This window comes from Cavia porcellus, unplaced genomic scaffold (genome assembly GCF_034190915.1).
Source record: "Cavia porcellus strain 051 isolate PalLab524CR breed Dunkin Hartley unplaced genomic scaffold, mCavPor4.1 scaffold_27, whole genome shotgun sequence".
Classification (NCBI taxonomy): Eukaryota; Metazoa; Chordata; class Mammalia; order Rodentia; family Caviidae; genus Cavia; species Cavia porcellus.
Genome location: NW_026947510.1, coordinates 25,471,473 through 25,494,900, shown reverse-complemented (window position 1 = coordinate 25,494,900; position 23,428 = coordinate 25,471,473). Strand labels below are relative to the sequence as shown.

General features: G+C 44.5%; 1 protein-coding gene across 32 annotated transcripts in view; it reads left to right on the top strand.

The window, feature by feature from the left end:
* Positions 1–23,428, top strand: part of LOC106026067 (sperm motility kinase 2B-like) — a 92,809-nt gene that overhangs the window by 26,376 nt on the left and 43,005 nt on the right. For 29 of the 32 annotated variants that reach the window (XM_063238066.1, XM_063238065.1, XM_063238063.1 and 26 more), the window contains exons 5-8: positions 2,370–2,479; positions 4,443–4,593; positions 5,096–5,179; positions 6,863–6,945. The gene's annotated coding sequence lies outside the window, so the exon portion shown is untranslated. Of the gene's footprint in view, positions 1–2,369; positions 2,480–4,442; positions 4,594–5,095; positions 5,180–6,862; positions 6,946–15,239; positions 15,452–23,428 lie in introns of all 32 variants that reach the window. The other 3 variants (XM_063238077.1, XM_063238068.1, XM_063238071.1) reach the window with 2 other exon arrangements.

Here is a 23,428-nt window from a genome sequence, read left to right as displayed (position 1 = left end):
ATTGATCATTAGCAGAAAAAAGAATGCAGTATGTCAGTTTCTTAATAAATACCAAAATCCTAAGTAAAATCTGACAAAACCAAGTCTAGACTTGTGCTAAAAAAAAATGATCAAGGAATATAGATATAATTTTACACTAGTAAACCTGTTAATTCATGTTGATTGGAGACGAAAAATGCTATGGATTTTGTGTGATATATTTTAATTGCTGTGTTTTGTGAAAACTCTTAGAAAAGTTAGAAACAGGGTAAACCTTTTAAAAGTGTCTTTTTTTTTTTTTTTTCTTCCGGTACTGGGGATTGAACTCAAGACTGTGCTTGCCAGGCAGATGCTTATTCCGCTCAGCCAAATCCCCGACCCTTTTTAAAATTTCTTAACATCTCTTATGTTGCCATCAGTGTGAGAAACAAGATGGCTAGTGCCTTGTTTTTAGACAGGATTTGGGAGTTCTGAACATTATGATTAATGAAAGAATTGAGTCATTAAAGGAAGGAGCAAAGTTTCAATTTGTAGAACATACAAGTATTTGCCAGAAAATCAAAGGGTGTTCAGATAGTGAGTTCATTTTTTTTCATACAAATAGATACATGAAAACAACAGCTTTCTGTTAGCAGATTTTAGTAACAGTTTGTTCAAAATCCAGTGTTTATCCTGACAAGAAATATATGTTTATACATATATACATGTGTGCATGTAAAGCTTTACTGACAAAAAGAACTAAGAGACATTCTCTAAACAAAAGAGAATGTCAAATGAATGGGAAAGCATGGCATTATAGCAGTATCCATTCATGTCAAAGTTTATAAAGTTAGCATATGTCTAGTAAAATCTCTAAAAGACTTGTAGAAATTTGGAATCATAATTTTTAGCAGTAGAAATCAAAAGAATAGTATCATGAATAACTGTAAAACTACAGAATTTAAACTGGTACTGGCCTATAATATAAAAAAATTAAGAGTTTGAGTCAGTGAACAAGTGGTAGGTTATCAATAAATGTGTTAGGTTAGCTGGCTATCCATTTGGGAAAAAAGATAAGTTCTTATTTTATATTGTACCAAAAAATAAATTCCAGATTTTAAAGTTTTGAATGCAATAAATAAATAAAAATCTTAGTTTGAGAGTGGGGACTCAAGACAAAAATAGAGAAAACGTTACATATTTTAAAAGTATGGTTACATTAACATATACATTCTTGTGTTATATAATTGAAAAACATAATTAAAACATGTTTACAGTGTACTTCTCTAAATATATACCCATACATACTGTATATATGAAATATATGTGCACTATAAAAGATTATTACCTGTAACATCTATAGTCTACAAAGAAATAAAAATGTGAAGTGTGCAAAGGACATAAATGGTCACTTAAGAAAAATAGTAAATAAAAATACAAAAGGATCTTTTTAAAATTTTCTTAGAGTTTTAATCTGGAGTTTCTAAGATACCAATTTTTTTTCTTTTTGCCAAATTTATGTAAATTAAAAAGGTTTTATGACCTAGTATTGGTGAGAGTATGAAGAAAACACACTTGTTCATAACTAGGCACATACAATAACAGCTTCTTCAAAGGCAATTTCTTAGTGTTTCACTTCTAGTAATTTGTTCTGCATGTGTTGAAGGATGTATGAAAATGTTCACTACAATGTTGATTTTAGCAATAAAAAGGTAATGAGTCTGTAGCTTGTTGGTAGAACATGTGCTTAGCATATGTGAGATGTTGGGTTTAATCTTCAGACCAAAGGAACAAAAAGAAAATAATAATAAAAGAATAATGCCCATAAGTGAAAAATGGTTGAGTAAGTTGTAGTTAGATAAAACAGAAAACTGTTAACTGACATTTAAATGGAATATACTGTCTGTCCTCTTCTGAGGTATATACTATTAAGGAAAGAAGTTGGATTAAGATTTGAAGAATTAGGAAACACTGATTTTTGACACTTTTTTGTTTTTAAAATATTTTGTAATTACCAAGAAAATACCAAATTAATTTTGGATTTGCTACCTTTCAATGATCTACATGTTTTAGAAAAAGCATTAAAGTTTGAGTGATTCCTGGTACCAGAAAAGAAAGAAAACAAAAGATCAGAAAAAAAATTATCAGTTTTGTGGTCCTGTTTTCTAAATTATACTATGAAATAACTATTTACTCTTCTACCATGAACATGAAATAAAATATTTAAAGTTCTTTTTTTGTTTGTAAAAAAGGTTGATAGAAAAAATGTGAAGTGTATTATTGAAGTGTTTGGCAAAAGAAATATAAAAAACAAGATAAACTAAGACATACTGATAAGCTTTTTAGAGTCCTAATTAAGCATTTTAGTTTCTTTTAGCAACTTACAAAGTAAATGGTACTATTTTGTTTAGTTTTTATACAGTCTCGGGGTTTTAAAACTTTGAAATCGAGGACACGACGTCTGCAGTCCACCTCTGAAAGAGTAGCAGAAACACAGAATGTAGCACCATCCTTTGTGAAGGTAATTAGAGCTTTTTTAACATTTCAGAAAGGAATAATTTTCAAATTATTAAGACAGCAAGGACATATAATATTTTATTTCTTTTGTTGACTGATTAATTTTCTCTTGGTATTTCCTGATAATAAGAAATGAATGACTTACGTAATCATTATACCTGTTGTAATTCCCCTAAGTATGAGCCTTGTCTCTACTTGCTTATTACACAGCTGCTTTTATTTTTCCTACCAACCTATGAATGCTTTTGTGTACCTTGTATAAATAAAGTTAGAAATGCTATGGTCAGTCAAAATCTTCTTCCTTCTAGTCTTACTATGTTGTTTTTACCTCCAGACCTACCCATCAGTCTTTACAAAATAATCTAAAGTCAAGTGCTGGGGATATAGCTCAACGGCACAAGTGCCTGCTTGGTAACTGTGAGGTAGTGAATTCAATCCCTGATTAAAAAAAAATGTTAAGTAATAAAATGATGACCCAACTCAGTCTGATTTACAGGGCATTTCAAACCTTTACTGACCATTTTTTTTGGTTCTCATTTCTGGTATGCCACTTAGTCTTTTCCCTGTCCCATGCTTTTGACTGCAAGATGTGTCAAATTACACACAGTTCTTAAATGCTGTTCCGTGGCTCTGTCATGTTTTTCCTCTATATAGTTACTATGTCCATTCTCTGTAAGGTCTTTGTGGTTTTCCATATATAGAATTTCTTTTGCTACGATAACTAGATACCAAAATCTTTTTTCTTTCTTTGCACTTTATTTTTTTCAAATCCATTTTATTCAAACATAAAAGTACAATAAAATTTCAAAGCACATCAATCAGAGGTAGTAATAGAACATACATTGTACGTTGTCATCCCCAAATCATTCACCCAGAGTACAAGACATCTGTGTTCAGTTGTCCAAACAATACCAATACAGATCTTTCTCTTCAGCGAACTCAGAGAAATCAGTAGTCTAACTGTCTTAACTATTTTTATATACATATACACATATATATGTTTTTCTTTCAGCTTGTCACACTAATGAATATGTTCTCAGGGTATATCCATTTACCTATAAAAATGTCCAGTTTATCATTAATTATGGCTGAGTAATATTTTATTGTATAAAAATACCACATGTTTTTTATCCATTCCTCAGTCAGTGGCCATTTAGGTTGTTTCCAAGATCTAGCGATTATGAATTTAGCTGCTATAAAACATGGGTGCACATATATCTCTGTGGTATGATGTTTTTAATTCTTTTTGGGAAGATACCCAGAAGGGGAATAACTGGGTTGAATGGGTCCACCAATCTTAGTTTTTTAAGGAAGCTCCACACTGCCAAAACCATTTTTTAAGAAAATATTTATATATTTTTTCCTAGTGGGCTAGAAACTTTAAGAAGAATGACTTAATTATCTTTATATTTTTAGAACTAGGCTTAGTATGTGCAGGGCAATATTTTATTTTCTTATTGTCTTTTTGAGACAGGGTTTTGCTGTGCAGTTCAGGCTGGCCTTGAACTCACTTTGTAGTCCGGGCTAGCCTCGAACTCACAGTGATCCTCCTGCCTCAGTCTCCTGAGTGCTGGGATTACAGGTGCATGCCAGTACGCCTAGCCATGCAGAATAATACTTTAATCTTAATAAGGTAATGAAATTTTTCCTCCAGCAGAGATAAAGTACGGTGAATATCAGACCATTATAATCCTAAGCATTATGTGGCAGTGTTTTCAGTATAGTGTAGTGCAGAGTAGTGATACTTTCTTTATGTTAATAATTGATTTGTGTGCGTGTGGGATCTAGAATTAGTATCCTGGTCAGTTGATTAATTTGATGTTGAATCTTAATTTCTTCACATTGGCAATAGAAATGAAATTTTAGACTTGCAATTAATTTTTAGTGGGTGATCATGACATAAATGAGTATTATCCCTGTCTGTACAGTTGACCAATAAATACTGTTGTGTTATTTCATGCATGTAGGGGTTTCTTTTGCGGGACAGAGGATCAGATGTTGAGAGTTTGGACAAACTCATGAAAACGAAAAACATACCTGAAGCTCAACAAGATGCATTTAAAACTGGTTTTGCAGAGGGTTTTCTGAAAGCTCAAACATTAACACAAAAAAACAATGGTAAGTTGATTTGAGAAAAATAACTGAAAAGATGTCATAGGCCTACATTTAAACTATTACAAATGACTTTTCTGAAATCATTCATCCTGTTTCCCAGCATTCAGGAGGCTGCAGCAGGAGGATAACTAAGAGTTTGAGACCAGCCTGGGCTACATAGTGAGCTCAGGGCCAGCTTGCAATTAAATAGTGGGGTCCTGTCTCAAAAAACAAAAGTTCATACATCTTCTTACATGGGTGTATTCCATTATAAGTTAAACTATGTTTGAGTAGAAATATTGGCAGTTTACTTTCTCAAGAGATAAGTCAAGAACAGAAAGCATATGTGGTTTCGTGAAGTTTTGAGGAAGAAGATGCTGAAAGGCTGTGGCTGTGCACAAGAATGCTAGCTTCCAAAATTGCACATTATAAAAGTATAATTATCAGTATCCTGATACTTGCATTTTGTTTAGCTGCAATATCTCATTGGTGGTATTCAGCTTAAGCCTTTCTCTCTCTCTTCCAGATTCTTTAAGGCGAACTCATTTAATTCTTTTTGTTCTGCTTCTGTTTGGCATTTATGGACTCTTAAAAAATCCATTTTTATCTGGTAAGGATGCTTTTATTTATCTGCCATGTTAACTTTTTTCTTTCTTTCTTTCTTTTTTTTTTTTTTTTTTGTGGTAATGAATCAAACTCATGTCCCCGTGCTTGCCAGGCAGGCACGTGTGCCCCTGAGCTAAATCCCCGGCAACTTTTTTATTTCTTTAAATATTCTTTTCCTTTTCACTGTTTGTAGATTATGTAGGCTTTTTGTGTTTCAATGATGAAATACCCAAGGCTGACTATTGAGTACTTTTTCTAAAAGAAAGAGGTTGATTTTAGCTTGTGGTTCCGGGGGTTCGTGGGTGTGGCACCTGGTAAGGAACTGCTGGTGGATTGCATTACAAGACTTTTCATTCCTAGTGGTTAGTTTTCTAGGGTTTTAGAAAATGATACATGTGGGATGATCAAATTTTAGCATCATGTAGGATGTTATAATAACAATGTAAAGCAGTCTTGTGCTTCAAAGACAAGCCCATAAATTGAATTTTTTCTTAATCAGATGAATCCAGTATCTTTTCAGTTTGCAGTTCTGAAATAGTTATAAATACCACATGTAGGTGGTTCTAATTACTTTCTCAGCTATCATTCAGTTTTTACCATATGTTCATTCTTTGTAATTATTTAAGATCCTTAAACAGTTCATTAAAAGGCTCAAACTGTTAGTGTCCATTCTAGAATTACTGTTTTATATATGTATTTTTCCACTTGTGTGTTCCTGTTGTGTTAGGCATTTCTTCTGTTAGAAATTTTTTTTGTTTTTGTCTAAGAAATTGAACCCAAGACCTGCACTCAGCTATATCCACAGTCCTTTTTACTGTGAGACAGAGTCTCACTTGAGTTGTCCAGGTAGGCCTGAGCTTGAGATCGCCCTGCCTCAACCTCCCAAAATGTTGGAATTACACACATGTACCACCATACCGAGCAAGCATTTCTTTCTTTTGCCTTTAAATTTCCACTATGTCTTAATGGCAATCTTTTAGTTTCATGAAGTTATTAGAAATCACTGTACTCATTTGTAACTGTTCCACTTGACCTGGGGAGCAATTTTTAAAAACTTTGTAACAGTTGCTCAGGGTAGCTTTGAAGTATTTTATCCTACCAAACTCTTCCTCTCATATGCTTAAAGATGTCATTATTGAAGAATACTTAAAAAGTGAAATCATTTCTTTCCTTCTTTTAATTAAATGAATGGACTGGGTTTTTATGCTGTGTTTAAGGCAATATTTCACAATGTAGATCTGTAACCAGTTGTGTCAGAATAATTGAAGGTGCTTGTAAAAAATGCAACCTCCTGGGCTCTTTCTCAAATCTGCAAACTATTAGTGTGTAGCACGGTTTTGAAGATTTGCATTTTAACACAGTTTTCAAGTGGTTTTTCAAAAATTCATACTGAAATTTGATAACCATTGATTTTAAGCTTTCTATTATTAGTCCAAGAACAGGAAAATAATTTTTGGTTTTAAAGGAAAATACAAAAATATGTGTCTTTAATGTGAATCACTTGCTATTTGAACATGATCTAGAAATCAGAAGACCTATTTTCTGTTCTGTACTTTGTTTCGGTGTATGTGAACAGAGATTTTTCCGATGTTTAATTTTGGAGGCTTTGGTTTCTTACATCTAAAAATTAAGATGATTGAAATTTTATTAATCTGTTAAATATTAACATCTGTTTTCTTCCATTTAGTCCGCTTCTGGACTACTACCGGGCTTGATTCTGCAGAAGATCCTGTTCAGATGAAAAATGTCACTTTTGAGCACGTTAAAGGAGTAAGTTTTCTTTGCCTTCTTTGTACATTATATAATTGATACTCAAAGGACAGCATTTGATTCTAAAAGTTGTTCTGAAACAGATAAATTTAAAAAACTAGCAACCTTAGAATCTTTATGGGGACCAGGTTAAAGAAGAGAGGGAGAGGGGCTGCGTTTTTATATAAGGTTTTTTGTTGTCCCCCTTTTCTTGGTCTTTTTAAGACATAGTTTCACTATGCATTTTAGCTTGGCCTTGAACTCACTTTATAGGTCAAACTAGCTTGGAGGTCACAGTGATCTTCCTGCATCAGCATCCCAAGTGCTGGGGTGACAGGCATGTGCCACCACATCCAGCTTTAAATAAGGTTTTTCAGGTTTAAGTATGGAACTAAATAGGTAAAAAGATAGTAGGAGATAAGGATTTGTGTAGGAGCACTTTGGATAGTGTCTTAGAAGCCATTATAAACACAGCCTTTTAGTCTGTGAAAATTGGTTCCATAAAATTTTGAACAAAGATATGGTGTGGTTTAACAGTGTAGTTGTTGTGTTCATAGCCTCTAAAGTCTAAAAAGTACAAAGTTAGATGACAGCCTGTTGCTGTCATCCAGATAAGAGATGATGCTAAGACAAACATTAAAGTGAAGTTGGTAAGATGTAGTTAAGTCTTGAAGGTAGGTACAGTAGGATTCCCTGATTAGAAGTTAAAAGTATAAGAGAAATACAGATCAAGAAGACCACAAGGTATGAGCAGAGCAGTTAGAGGAACAACATTCCCATTTCTGAAATTAAAAAATTAGACTGTGGATGGAAGCAATATTCAGAATAAAGATAAGGAATTCAGTTGTAGTAATGTTAAATGTGAGGTGAGAGCACTGAATATGCACTTGAATACATCTTTTAGGAATTTTGGGGAAAGTTCAAACTGAAATGAAAAATCCTGAAGTTTACATTTAAGATATGAACTCTATGTGTTTAAATGAGATTACCAAGGAAGTGAGTACGTCTAGCAATTTCCTCACCAGGGAAGATGGGCCAGCTAGCTGTGTGAGGTGATGTTGATGGTTCCAGTGATAATTGACTTTCTTTTTAGCAGTGTGTCATTGGTGTACTTGATAATGAACAATTTCAGTGTGATAACAGGTGTTAAATTGTGAATGTTCATCAGCAGAAAATAAAGTGGGGTATTAGTAATGTAGTAGGTGAAAGCTGATTGTGAAACCAGAGTCAGGATCATCGACTGAGAATATGGATGGAAGAGCAATGTGTAATTTCTGAAAAAGGGAGTTTTGTGACAATGGGAGAATGAGTGGATTAAGGAAATATGACACTTGGAGCCACTCAAATTTGGATCATAAATTTATATCAAAGACCAGTCAACATAAATATTTCTGATTTTAATTTTTTTCTTCAAATGCAAATTCTGAAATTTTAGTTCTATACTGTGCTTTATTAATAAATCTGATATGTGTTTGATTTTATGAGTGATAGAGACTGAGTAATTGCCTTTCAAGGAATGTTTAGGGAGAAACTTTCTATAAGAAAAATTGAAATTTATGACCTACAGCTTCCAACTCTGATGTGGAATTTTAATAAGGGCTGTTAGCTGGGTGTGGTGGTTCATGCATGTAATCCCAGCGGCTGAGTCAGAAGGGTTACAAATTAGATACCCTGGGCAATTTAGCAAACCCATGTCTCAAAATAAAAATTAAAAGGGCTGGGATGTTCTCAGTTTAATGTAGAGTTTAATCCCTTCTACAGTAATCAAATTTTTAAGAAATTAGAAAGGCCTAGTACCATCACCACACACACACACACACACACACACACACACACACACACACACGTGTGCAAATTAATATGGGCTCCTTAAAATAATTCATTTTTTAATCCTGTTTAGCACCATTTTCTTGAATAGGTTTTATATTCCATTGGTAATACTTTGCCAAAAAGATTGAAAGAGAATTTGAGAAGTAAGTACTCTCTTGTTTTACTCTTTCACTTTAATGTTGGCATTATATCCATGTGGAATGTGGAGCGCAGGCTGACCTCAAACTTGAGGCAATCCTTCTGCCTTCTGCTGGGGTTTCAGGAGTGCACCAGCACACCTGGCTGATTTTTTTGACCAGTTTTTTTTTATCAGTCTTGTTTTCCTAGGTGTCTGCCTTTGAATACTTTTTAAAAAAATACTCTCTTTTTAAGTTAATCAGCCACTAGGTGAAATTTATTGCAGAATAATTTGTATGTTTGTGTATGGAAAGAAGAAAAATAATTACATAATCTAAAAATGCAGTTAGGAAATTAAGGAAGAAAAAGACAAAGTTAACACTCTTGCAAACCATATGCCTGTTTATCTTCATAGTGCTGAGATTTCAAGTGTGTGCCACTACATCTGATCATTATGTGGGGAAAAAATATAGTCTTTTAATAATGCAGCCAGAACATTTGAAGCATAAGTTTTTTGAAATGTGACATGTTCACATAAAGGTGTCCAAACCACAAATCATCACAAAGTGAGCACACCTATGTCAGTAGTGCCCAACTCAAGAAACAGGGAGATTATTAACAGTCCTCCAGAGCCTCTTGTTAGCTTTTTTCTACTTACTGTTTCCTCCTCTCTCTGTATAATCATATTCCTGATATTTTACATTAGTTTTCCCCTGCTTCTGAGGTTTTTTTTTTTTTTTTTTTTTCAAATAGTTGTAATACCTGTAGAATGTGCCCTTTCAGGTTTGGCTGCTGAGCTACATTCCCTGCCCTCCTCACCCCGTTTGGCTTAGACACAGACTGCAGAGTAGTCACAGCCGTGAGCAGGCTGCCTCCCTTCCAGCTCAGGAAGGCAACAGCGCCAGCACCATGGGAGATGGCAAGTGACACACAACCTCGTGGTCAGGCAGACAAGGGAAGTGGGGGGCTGTTGCAAACAGCAGTGCAGGGCTCTGCCAAGGGCAGGCTCTGTCTTATCACTGGATGATTCTGCCACAGGGCATAATGCCACACGTCCAAGGCATGCTGTCCACTGATTTTCACATGGGATCTTCCTGTTTTTAAATATTGGCAACTAATCCTAGTTGTTTCAATGGCTGGAGTGAGCCAAGCAGATCCCATCTGGGGCTGGACCAGCTCCCCCACTTCCTGATTTCCTCCAGTTCCACCTGCTGTCCTGCAGTCAGGGACCCAGGTGAGACTGAAGAAACTGGAGGCTGCTGTCATTCTCAGACAGCTCCTGGAATTGACTGTTTTATTCTTAAGCAGGAGCAATGTGCGATTGTGCACGTGTGTGTCTATGCAGGACTGTTTCCCTGTGTCTCTCTGAGGATGCACATGCCTGTGTGTGCCTGTGTCTGCATGGATAAATGTGAGCCTCTGGCCTCTGTGCATGTCTGTTTAGATGTCTCTGTGTAGCACACACAGGCACACACAGACAGGCCAGAGTTGGCAGATACATGTTTCTGTCTTTGAAAATCTGCCTTTCTGGCCCTGGCTTGGTGTCGCTCATGTTGGAAACGGTTTATTTTGGCTGGAGGTAGTTCAGTGGGATATGCACAAGGCCCTGGGTTCCATCTCTAGCATCACCACCAGAAGAAGAGAAGGAAGAGGAAAAGGAAGAAGAGTAAGGAGGAGGAAGAGGAGAAGGAGATGGAAGAAGAGAAGGAGGAAGAAGAGAGGAGAAGGAGGAGGAGAGGAGGAGAAATAATAAGCCCCCTCCTCCCTCCAGCCCTCCCTTCTTCTACTGGGGACGGAACTTGGTCCTTTTACTTTTTATTTTGAGACAGGGTCTTGCTAAATTGCCCAAGTTTGCCTCAAACTTGCAACTGCGCTGCTTCGGGCTCCCAGTAGCCTGCATTTTAGGCTGTGCCACTTTTCCCAGCTGTCTATTTCCTCTTAGCAGGGCACTCAAAGCCACTGTTCCTTCCTTGCCATGTTTCACAGATGCTCTCTTCTTTCGTAGTACAGTGTGACCCAAGGGTTACCAGAGATTTCAGAGCCCCGTGAGCAGAAAGAAGTTCTAGGAGCTCAAACTGCTTTTCGGAACCAATTTACAACTCCTCTGCTTTAAAGAGGGCCTACAGGGCCGTGGTCTTGGAGGAGGACAGGATGGAGGGAGCTGCGGGGGCCCCAGCAAAGCCCCACCAGTGTATGGTACATAAGTGCAGACTGTCACATGACTGGTACAAGTCGGGCACCATGAGCTTCTTCTCGCCATCAAGGCACAGCCCAGCACACAGGCGCAGACCAATGCCATTTCTAGAAGGTGGTGAGTCACTTCCGCCTATTGCCTGGCTAGCCAGCTGGCCCCGCCGGTCCTGGATCTTTCAGCCCATCTCTCAGTTCCCAGCATCACATGCACCTGTGCTTTCTGTCCACTCCTGTGCTCCCCACATTTGGTTGAATTCCTTGAGTCTCCCTAGCAGACCGGGCAGGAGAGTCCTCCTCTACATCATTGCCCAAGGCCTGAGCTTGGGGCCAGCAGAAGGACTGCTGGGAACCAGGAGGAGAGGGGCCCACCCTTGACAATCGCCGATAGACATAGACAGCTGCCGTTCTCTTGAATTTAGACTTGGTTTTTTAAATTGTGTTTTTGGTTTTTTTGGTACTGGGACTTAAAGTCATGGCCTCGTGATTGCCAGGTAGGCATGACACCACTGAGCCCTATCCCTGGCTCTGTTTTTTGTTTTTGAGACAAGATTTCACTGTGCACTTCAGGCTGGCCTTGAACTCACTTTGTAGTTCAGGCTGGCTTTGAACTTGCAGTGGTCCTCTTGCCTTAGCCTCCCAAGTGCTAGGACTGCAGGCATGTGCCTCCGCACCTGGCTATTAGACCCATTTTTTTTTTTAACTTGGATTTGGATCTCACCTGACAGCTCTCTGGCAAGGCCATGCAACTGTCTAGCCCTGGGCTCCTGAGCCCTGACCACCACCCAAAGCCCAGTCCAGCCTTTTACCAGGCCATGCACAGCCATGGCAAAGTTGTACTGGAACTGGAGCCAGATGGATGCCTAGGGAAGACATCAGACATAGTTTCAGGAAACAGCCAGTACCCCCAAAGGGGCAGACAGATGGAGGCTGGCCTCAGATTTCAAGGTCCTGAGGCCTCTGTCCCTTGCCCACCCCCAGCTTCACACACGGCTGTCATCCCAGCATGGCATGCTGCCATTCCCTGAGGCACAGGGATGTGGAAGCCCCTACGATTACCCTCATGTAGCATCCTGACACCCTCAGAGGGCCTGGGGCAGAGTCTGCGGTCTTGAGGTATCTGTAGATGAATCACATGGCCAGTGTCCCATGGGAATATCTGGGAAGTCCCTAGTACTGAGGACAACACCGTGGCCCCACCAGTGGGAAGAAAATGAGATTATCCTGTGTGCTGCAAACTCTGGTTCACCTTTAGGAAATCCTGTCCCTGTGCTGGCCCTGTTCCCAGGATGGCAGCCCTATTGTCCATAGGCTGCTTCTAGCCTCACAGAGTGTGAAGTGAAACACAGAGGGTTTGCCTGCCTTCCAGCTCGAAACCTGAAGGGCCAGGAGCCCTGAACAGGGCTAGCAGCAGGGATCTTTGCCTGCATGATGGAACATGAGGAACAGTGATGCCTGCTCTCACACGTGCTCCCACCTGGGCCCACCCGCTGAGGCACCCTGAGGCTGGGGCCATCCTCCTGAGTCTCCAACATAGAGCTCAGAACCTTGTCTTCACAGGGCCCCTGCTCAGGTATTCTGTTATGGCAGTGCCACCCAGACTCCCTAGGCCTCCTCAGCCACCTGCAGTGCTTGGTGAGGGGAGAAGGCAGAAAGGTGCCAGTGGTGCCCAGGCACCAGAGTCCTGTGAGACAATGTGGCAGGAACGCTGCTGGCCTCAGGACACTGGCCTGGCAGAGAGGACGGAGGGGTCCTGATGGGCTGCTTACCTCATGATAGTGCCCTCAGAGGTCCAAGAGTCTCACTTGGTGATAGACCAGTGGAAGGTCAGGCCAGGCACAGCATTTCCAAAAGAGAATGGGCTCTGGCTGTTGGTGATCCCGGTGACATAGACAGGCATCTAAGGGAGAAGCCAGGCCTGGTAACCACTAGGGGGCCCGGAGCTGGGGATACCCTCTCCCCCAGGAAGCCTCCCGCTGCTTTATGCAGGGTGCAGGTGTGGAAACTTCTGATAAAACACCCCACAGCCCAATCAGCAGCAGGCCCAGCCCTGGCCCACCCTACCCCTATCCTGTCATGGGTTTGGTGCGTGCTGAGGCCCAATTCTGAAAGGATCCCTTTTGGTTCTGGGTTGTCCGCAGTGACCAACAGCAGCACAGCCCATCTGTGCCATGTGCTCCCCTGGCATGGGAAGGTGGCCTTGGGCAGTGGTTAGGAAGGGTTTGAAAATAGACTCAAAAGGATGAACACCAGGCCTTCAGGAGAAGCCTCGTGGGCACCCACCTGATGTGGGGTGGGGAGTAGGGCCTGAGTCAGGCTGGCAGACAATTAGAGCGGCTCCACAGATGAAGTGGGAGGAGAAACCTCTCACACCAGAAACCCTGGTGGCTCATTCCAAGCCAGGGTTGGGAGCCCAAGACCTCCAGAGCCCACAGCTCCTGTCTCACCTGAGTGCCTGTCCTCATGTGTGTGATGGGGACCTGGATCCTCACTGCCTGGAGCTGCAGCACCTCCACTTCCACAAGGTCCTAGGACAACAGTCCCAGGGATCAGGCTGGCTGAGGGGGCTGGGGCCCCTATCACACAGGCTCTGTCACACAGACCCTCCCATGCTCATCTGCTCTAGGTGCAGCTTGTCCCAGGGAACTCCCTGCTGCTCTGTAACCTGTGGATGCATCTGACCCAGCTGCTCGAGGTCAGCACTGCAGACCTGACAGAGAGACCAGGCAACTCTTCCCAGGCTGGGCAGCACCCCGAGGCTGGGTCCCAGATCTTCCCACTACCCTCCCTCATCCCAACCGCTGACTCCTAGTCAGCAGAGACCAACTTTCCTGGGGTTTCCACAGTGCTGCTGACACATGCTGAACTCAGGATACTAAAACCTTTTAGCCTTTTCAACATGTGTGTACACGGAACTCATCTCTGGGCCTCATAATGGGGCAAATGCCCAGCACTCAGCAGGCACTCAGTGAGCATCCCTTCCCTTCCTGCCCTCTGCTCCTCTCAAGGCTTTGTCCCCTCCTGTCCTGTGGTCACTGCTGGTTCCATGACCTGGCTGGATCCAAGGCACTGGAAACCTCAGAATCACATTCTCAGCTGGTGGCCCTGGAGTTGCCGATCACTCTCCTGGGCCGGACAAGGTCAGATGCAGAGAGCAGAGGACCACAGGAAGCTCAGGCTGGGCACCTCTGGCTGAATTTCTAGCTGCCTGCCCTTTTGGCCACCTGGGGAGGTGGAAGGCGAGCCAGTTCCTGGAGCCAAAACTGTTTGTTTGGGGTTTTGAAAGAATCAAGGTACGGCCTTCCAGGCTCCTGTGCTTTACTCTCTGGGCCACCTGTCTGCACGCTGCCACACCACCAGGACAGATTTATACACTCAGTGCCTTTTTGTCATCTTTGTGACACTGATACGCAGCAGTTGTGGCATCCAGCCCAACCACTTCAAAAGCCTTTGTGGTTTAACCGGGATACTTGGAGGCCAACGCTGGAACAGCTGGAAAAAAGAGTCAGTGAGTGAACTCCACGTGGAATCAAAGTCAGGCTGGGGACCCCTCGGGCCCCTGTAGGGCAGCACATTCACCCACACCTGCAGGTGCAAGGCTTAGATGCTTTGAGTGTGGAGACCATCTGGGTGGAGGAGGGCGAGGATGGACAGCTGAAAGGGCTCTTGTCAAAGGTGGTTTGGGTTTGGGTGAGCAAAGCCAAGTTCTGGAGAAGGGCTTAGAGGGGAAAGCAGCTGTCAGGTGGCAGGGCGAGGAGGGGGGCTTTGCGGCTTCCTTTCAGGAGCAAGACTGCATAACTCCTGGGAAGGCTCTTAATGAAAAGTGGGACAAATACAAACCGCCAGAGGGGAAACCTAAGTGTTGTGGTGGTGACAGTGCACAGCTTATCAGTGTCCCTGGAACCTCTCACCAGGGTTCTGGTGACTCTCTTTCTGCCACCAGAGCCATCACTTTTTTGTGTGCCTGACAGAAGCTGAAGATGAATCTGACAAGGCAGTGTTGCACTGACACCGGCTGTTAGAATGTGGCTTACTTCTATATTGACAAGGTTTTACTTGTTCCCGGTTTTACGGAGTGTGAGGGACTCAGCACGCATTATCATGTAACACTCTAGTTTCTAGAAGCTATGGCTGCTTCTCGCTGCCCTTACTTTCCCCCTCTCTCCTGCCCTCACCAGCAGGCTCACATCACTTTTGTCAAAAAGACTTGATTACTGCAGCTCTGAGCCATGGGAGCTGAGGCGGCAGCAGAAACACCACTAGAGGAAGAAATATGCTCCCACGCTGACAAAATCATTTTGTGCCCGTCTTCTGGTCTTCTGTCTAATCCTGATGAGGTGGTACTCCATGATTATAGGGCTTTGATGTGACAGCCAGAGATCCTGCTAAGGTGGGTGTCAATGTAGTGAGAACAGATTTAATTTTTCACTTTAAGCATTTTAAAGAAACACTGTTTGACTTGGGTTTGGCCTTTGATCAGCTCACCTTTCCTACCTGGCCTGCCTTTCCTTCACCTCCCCTGGTGTTTGCTGAAGCTCTGCTGGGGTGTAGTGGTCTTTCTCTGCTTGCCCATCTTGGCATGCTGGGAGGTGGAGCTGGTGGTGAGTGACAAGAGGAATTCTGGGTTTAGTCAGTAGCTGGAAGATCAAAGTTCCCCAGCTGAGCAGCACAGCTTGGCTGAAAAGTTAGGATAAAAGCTTCGAGGGTGGACTGTGGGTCTAAGAGGAGGGAGACCAGCAAGAGGGCAAGACCTGACGCAGAGAATGAGTTGGGAGAGGCAGGCACTGCACTCTGGTGGAGAACACTATACTCTAGGCCAGGGCCTGCTCAGAGGTGGGCCAGCTATCTTCATCATAGTCCAGTTTTGCCTTGTTTTGGAACGGGAAGGTCTCCTACCACAGGAAGGTGCTTGCCTGGCACTGAGCTTCAGTTCCTTCAGGCCTCCCTGATGGGGAGTGCACATCACACCCCTCTGCCTGTGCTCTGCAGGGGTGGACCTGGAGCACTTCAGTCTCCAGGTCAGGAGATAGAATTGAACTTGCCCAGAGCACACTGATTGCTGCTGGCACAGGGAGTGTGTCTTCAGCAGGGACTGCTGAGGGTTCCCTTGGGCCTGTGGTTAAGTGGCCTGGATGGTGGAAGGGCAGGAATGGTAATCTGGAATGAAGGGCACAGTGTTAGAACCACGTGACTGGAGAGTACTGGGACGGGCAGTCCCGGGGTGGCGGGAGCTGGCTTAAAGATGGACCCGAGACATGCTGGCTGCAGGTCAGGACAGGTCCTCTTGTCATCATCCAGCAGCACTGACCACTTCATCTGGAAATAGTCCCTATCTTTATTTTGTGTCTTCTGATTCTCTGGCTTCTCCTTTGCTGTCACTTTTGCAGCTACCTCCTCTCTTACTTTTAAAAGTGTTGGTGTTTCTTAACTACTGTTGCTTTCGTCTCTGACTTCGTGTCGTTTCCTTTTATTCAATACACGCACACTTCTGGAGTAGTCTCATTTCTTGCCAAGGCTTTAACTGTCCTCTGTCTGCTCGGGTCTTCTAATCTTTTCCTCCAAGTGAGAAGTGAGAACTGAAAGGCAGAAGAGGTCCCACTTGAGAGATCGAGTCCATCTGCCACCGGAACTCCAAGCCTGCTTACCTGATGCCTTCCCTGTGTCTTCACCTGGATGGCCCTCAGGAGGCCCTTGCAGCTGTCACCTTTCTCCCAGGAGCTGTTCATCCCTCCAGCTTTCCTTGCGATCATGACTGATGCTGGCTTCTCTGCCGTCCTGTCAGAAAACAGGGAATCATCCCTTTGTAGTCACAGATGGTGACTTTTCAAATCCTCTTGATGGTACCTCCCAGGAATTTCTTGAACTGATTCCCTTCTTTCCATTTCCACAGTGACTACCCTGGTTAAGATTGCTGGATTTTTCTTGGATCACAACGGAAGCCTTTCATCCCAGTCTCACTGTTTCTACTCCTTTCTTCCAGCTGGAGCCAAGTGCATCTCATTTCTGCTTAAGCCCTGGCCAGGTTCTCTCTTGCCTTCAGCTCGCATCCCCGCTGTTAAGACTTTCAAGGCCCCCTCCTACCTGCTAGTCTCACTCTGTGTGCCCTGTCCACACCTCATTAGCTAGCGGCTCTAGCTGGCTGCTTCCTAACCCCCTTCTCCAATGCCTCCCTCTGTGCTCCTGGAGCCCATGTACCTTTCCATGAGTAAAACTGTGTTGTGGCTGTCTCCGCTTACCTGCCTCTTTCACCAAATTCTACACACTCTTACAATCCTGGGGCAAGGCTTAAAGTGTCCAGCTGCTTATTTACCTGCTTGTTTCGGTGCTAGAAACAGACACATATGGCCTCAGATGTACATTCTGCCAATGAGCTAAATCCCCAGCCCCAGGTTTGCTGAATAAAGGGTGGGGAAGCTGTGGAATGTCCCTGTGGAATCCCTGCTCAGAAGAATGACAAGACTGCTGGTACTATCAGGAGCATTAGTTGCCAGTCTACAGGGCAAATGGACAGAAGGGGAGACCTTGGGCTTTGTGGGCTCAACTTGATGTGAGCAGTTAGAGATCTGAGCTCTTAGGTAAGGGAGCCTCTCGGGTTTGTGACGCCAGTACCGATGGAGGCTGGGTGACATGGCCCAAGGCATAAACCAGCAGGGTGGAGCTTGGTCCTGGGCACAGTGTGAAGTGCTTTCTGTGAGAGATTGTGTCTCCAGAGCTAGAGGCTGGGACTCCTGTAGAACTGTGAAAGTCAGGAACAAAGATGGTGTTTACTGAGCATGTATGACATGTCAGGAGCCCTGCTGTGCTCCTTACACACACTCTGTTAGTTCTTTTTGTGTTTTTAGTCCTTCTCTTTTAACACTGCTTTAATAAATGGAGGAACTTAGACCCCAACAAATAAATAATTTGTCAAGGCAGATTTTACAATGTGTTTGTGGTGAGGTATGAATTTGAACCTAGGCAGTCTGACTCAGGAACCACAGTTTGAGCCACGGTGCTGTCCAGCCCTCTGTGTCTGTCCTTCATTGTCTGGGGCTTGCAATCTTGTAGGAACGCCCTTTCCCTCTCCTTTGTTGGCACTGAGCCTAGGGTGGTCTCTGGTACCATAAGCTGTTGAGTTTTGGCCTGGTGCTTCTGGTCTCCACTTTAATGTTCATTTTGGGATAGGGGCACGGCTGGCCAGGAGATGTGGCGTGGGATGAGTTGAGGTTGCCCATCTGAGATCTATCTTAAAGAAACCTTCAGTCAACATCACTTTGGACACCTCTAACCCGTACATGTATTTGAAAGCACAGGGGCACCACATCTCACCACTATGGGAACTGTGCCCCTTGCCCACGTGCCAGGGAGTCTCAGTACGGAGCTGTATCACTTTGATTAGTGGTCTGTGGGGGAAGGGGCTGGGGGAGAACTCCCTGCAGTCCTGACTCGTCTCATTTCCCCTTACTTTTATCTGTCACTGCAAACACTTTGCTCCCCTCCCGAACTAATTCAGTTTGCAAGTATTTAGACGCATTGCCAAACAGGGCTTCACAGAGCAGAACTGAGTCGCATCTCTTTCTGAGTAGGAAAGGAAGGGTATGTGAATGCACCTCTGCCTCCTCAGGAGCCAGGGAGAGGCATGGCTGACATCCAGTGAGTGTGGACCTCTCCTTGTCTCCTGCCTGCAAAGCAACCTTTTGATTGGCTGACAGACAGTGGAGGGCCCACCCTCCAGTGTGGTCAGTGATCTGGGCATCCAAAGGGGGTGAGAATGGAAGGAGGGGGTACTGAAGTGTGCTTTTTCCCCCCATTCACAGGCAAAATGGAAAGTCAGATTTGGTAGCCTCTGCATAAGGAGTGAGTAGGTCTGTGTGCTGTGTCTGCTGCCAGCCTGGCCCATAGTGCTTCTAGATCTGCAAGTGGCCAGCAGGTTGCTCGGCAGCCTTCTTGGGCCTGTGCCAAGTCCATGAGAACCCGGACTGCTGAGGGCTCATATTTTCTTTTTTGTCAGAAAGACCCTGTTTCCCTGCTCAGTCTCCTGTGACCCCTGTGAGATGGTGGCAGGGAGAGTGGCAGGAAGAGTGTTCCACTGGTGGTGGAATACAGCTCAGAGATCCCTCTGTGAGGTGATGCTGAGGGCATGTTTTTATGATAGCCTCCAGACTGCTTTTTCCCTTGCTTTGGCTGGCTTGGGATCTAAGGTGCCCTGTGGCAGCTGCAGGCGCAAGCCAGTCTGTGAACACTTTCTCTGAGGTAGGGAGTGGGGGTGCTGCTTGCCACAGAAGGCAGAGGAGCCAGCTGAAGGCCATGGTCAGGGCCTCCGTCCTTTAGTTGGGGGCCATTGAGTCAGATGAGTGTCAGCCAGGCTACCAGTGCTCACACAGTCCGGAGGCTGGCAGGAGAGGATGTTGTGGAGGTTGTGTAAGAATTGTAGATGTTTCTTAGAGCTATAGTCTAAGCTCAGAGAGGGTGGGACCCAGACCTTGTGCCCTCCCTTCAGTTTCCCTGGAGCCCTCTGATCAGCAGAGGTACATTGGATTAGCCCAAGAAGGCAGCTTGCGTGGACAGGGTCACGTTTCAGCTGCAGCTAACCCTAGTCACTGGACACAAATCTCTCCCGGCTGCATCTTCCTGCCTCCCATCCTCCAGCCACAGACAGGGAAATGAATCCTGGCCCTCACCCTGAACACCTCATGGCAGGCTTGTCTCTATTGAGAGAGGGCCATTCCTCGTGGAGTGAAGCTTCCTGCAGAGCCTGGGATACTGTTAATTAAGGAAGAGCCTCTGCAGCCAGTGCAGCACAGCCTGCCATGCTCAGATGCAGTGGCAGTGTCCTTAACCTGACAGCCCCCGCCCCCCAGCTGAGAATTCTTAGGCTTGGCAGAGAGAAAGGTGTTCCCACTCCTTGCCTGAGAGCCCAGATGCTGCTGGGGCCTGTCTGCTGGAAAACATCAGGAAGCCCCTGCTGTGAGTCCTGGGGCCTAGAATTGGTAATACAGGGGCTCCTGATTGGGGTCTTGGCTAGAGATTTTGAATGTCCTTATATACAGTCCCTAGGGCAGAAGCAGCTGCCCTAGTCTGCTGCCCAGTCTTTGTTCCTACAAACTCTAGATCAACAAACTCTCACACTGTGACTTTCCTCTGAGCTTTTATTTGACTTTGTTCCTGGAGGAACACTAGAGGCAAAGCTACAAGTCTGGCCTCTCCTTGACAGCAGAGTCTCTTTGTGAGCATTTGTGGGCTGGAACCCAACTTCATCTCCTCACTCCTGCTAGAGGGCGGAGAGTTTAACTCATTGTGGTAACTATAGGAAACCTGGAGGGGAAAGTTTACCCTTTTAAAGCATCAATTACAATAAGGATGTTTGCTCAGTGATGCATCGGGCTGTGAGGTGTTAAGGTGGTGATCACCTCATTCTTAGGCCCGAGACAGAGCTGGGGGCAAAATGGTTTGTTACTGCTTGATTCCCCATCAAGTACTGCTGCTTAGAGTCTGGCACCCAGGTTTTGATGGACAGAGCTCCTCTGGGCCATCTGTGAGGGTCTCATCACCTCCTCTCTGCTGGCTGGAGTGGCTGGATGTGCTGGGACTCTTGCCTTAGCCTAGATTTGGGCTGGCTCAGCCAGTCCCTGTCTGGCTTGTCAGGAAGACACATTGAATCCTGTGAATCCATTGAATGCTGTGGCTGTTCAGCAAGGTCCTTGGAAATCTGGTTCTATGCTTCATGGCAGAATCTGACAGCCAGACTCAGTCTCAGAAGCAGCTGGGATGGACTGTGTGATCCATGTCCACCTCCCTGGCGTTTCCCTGGCATGGAGCAGAGCTTCAGTGGAGCCTCGAACTAGGTACCACCCCTCTGATTTAAGACCTGGACTGAACTCCTTGGTACTTGGAACATCTTAGTTTTGTCAGGTCTTGGCCATTAGAGTGTGAAACTAGAGGGGTCTGTCTTCCCAGCTCCAAGAAGAAATCCCTGGTGCTCCTGGGAAGTATTTTCCTTTGTGTGACATATTTATGTATGTATGTGTGTATTTGAGACAAGATCTTGCCATGCAGCCCATTCTGGCCTTGAGCTCACAGCAGTCGCCCTGCCTCAGCCTGCTGAGGGCTGGGATGACAGGTGTACACCAGCATGCCCAGTGAGATGTTTTTGTAAATCAGTTTTGGGGTCCTTTTTACTCTTTGTGTGAACCTCAGTGTTTTTGATATTTGAGGTCTGAAATAGGTATGAGGGAGTATATATAACATACAAATGTGAAGTGTATAGTGTGATAAATTAAGGATATCCCTTTGTTACCACTGCCTAGCTCAAGATCCAGGACATCATTCAGAGAAGTTTTGTTCTGTTGAAGGGACAGTTTTGCCTGTTGCTGACTTTCGTAGAAATGAACTCATACAAGATATACCCTTCTGTGTTTGACTTCTTTTGGACAAAATAATATATGGAAGATTAATCCACGTGTCTGTATGTATCAGTAGTTTAGCCTTTAAATTTCAGCACAATATTCCACTATGTTGTATTTTCCTTTATGCTTGTATGTTGTTGGAACATCTACCTTCCTTGCTAGTACATGTTTGTTGAATGAGTATGTGCATGTTCATTTTGAGGTGGGACTTCCTTAGGCTGCTGTAGCTTGCCAAAACTCATCCTTCAGTAAAACCAGATTCCAGTCTTTGGCCTTATGGTCTTCCCTGTCTGTTCTGGAAGTCTAAGGTCCTGTGGTAGGAAGAGGCTGGCACTAGGTCTGTGGAAGTGGCCTTTGAGCCACAGTGGCTCATTTATTTCTTCTCCCAGCCAAGGTGTGTTGACTGTGTGCTGTGTACTCCCACTAGTCAAGGTTCTGAGGACACTGCAGTGAGCAAAGGAGAAAACCCTGCCTTTGTGGAGTTTGTGTTGCAGCGCACGCAGCTGGCACTGTCTTCAGCCTTTTGGACTCTGATCCTGGAGAAAATCTTGTCCTTGTCCAGTCTCTTCTGTTTGGTGGGTTCTGCGGAAGTTAGGTGGCAGTGGCCTGGCCACCTTGACGAGGCTTCTCCAGGGCTGGTGGGCTTTATCTTCCTTTTCTGCTCATAGTGATAGAGGCGGTGTTGGTGGTCACTGCTGCCGCTTGGCAGGGAAAGGTTCTCTCGGTGTCGGTGCTTCCCTCCCACTCTCCTGGAGTCTGATTGCCTCAGCGAGGGGAGAGAATTATTCTCCAACTTTCCATGCCTGCTGGGGGAAGGTGAGTGACCTCCATTTTTCCAGTGCTTGCCAATCTGTCCTCCAATCCCCAGCCAGGCTAATGCAGACATTATCTTGTAGTAAAGCAAACCACTAGTTCTCCTGTGCAGACAGATGCTGTCCAGCTCCAGCTTGCGGAAGACAGGTCAGCTCCGTGGGTCACTCCTTGCAGATGTATGGGCAGGTGGGGATGGCAGGGCTCTGGCACCTGAGCCACCGAGCTCTCGAGTGGAGGTCGGTGGATTCCAGAAGAGAGGATGCCCTGCCGTCATGTTCTCCCTTACCTCATCTGTGTCAAAGGGTGGCTCCTCCATGACAGTTTGGTCTGAAGTAGGTTTCATTTGCCAGGTTCCTAAGGGCACCCTGGAGACTGCCAACGCCCCACCGAGGAAAGTCAGAGAGTAAGGGCCTTGGGAGTTGAGGTCCAGGGAACTCAAGAGTCAGCTCGCCTGGTGGCCCATGCCTGAATGGTGTGTGGACTTAGCTTTGTAGGGCTTTGGGAAGGGCAGGTTGGAGTGGGCAGGAGCAATTCTAAGTGTTCCTGGCTAAAGGGTGCTATGACTCAGACTTGATAGTGCTGTCAGACTGTTTCTTCCAAACCCTGGGAGGATGTTGGTTTGGGGAAGAAAGCCAGGCAGCCCAGAGAATCCTGAGAGCTGGACAGGCCATTTTCTCTGGATTCTTTCTCATAGGCAGCAATGCAACATCATGGAAATAATTACTAATAAATAACAGTGATGACTACAGACAACTCTGACTTCAGAGGTGCGCCAGGGTGCATTAGGGAAGGACTGGAGAGCAGTGCCTGGTGGGCTGGGGGCAGCCTGTGCTCAGACACTCTTCTCTCCCCAATCCTGACCCCTTTTTGTGATGCCTGACTTTCTTGCTCTTGACCTTCCTCATTGAGTCAGCCAAGGCCAGCAAGTGGCATGTGGTTGGTCTACTTTCTTGGGGTGAGTAGCCGAGGCTCCCATCTCTGCTGTGCAGCACATGGGTAGTGACGAGATATGGAAGTTCTTCGTTGTGAGGCCCCAAAAGCTGGAAGTGCACTCCTTTCTCTGGTTTACACTCTGCAGTTGAGACAAGCTCCACCCATCAGTGCTTTGGGGTTTGAGGGTGACAGGATCGGCTTCAGCTGGACCCTGAGTCGGGGAAGCCCCACATCTG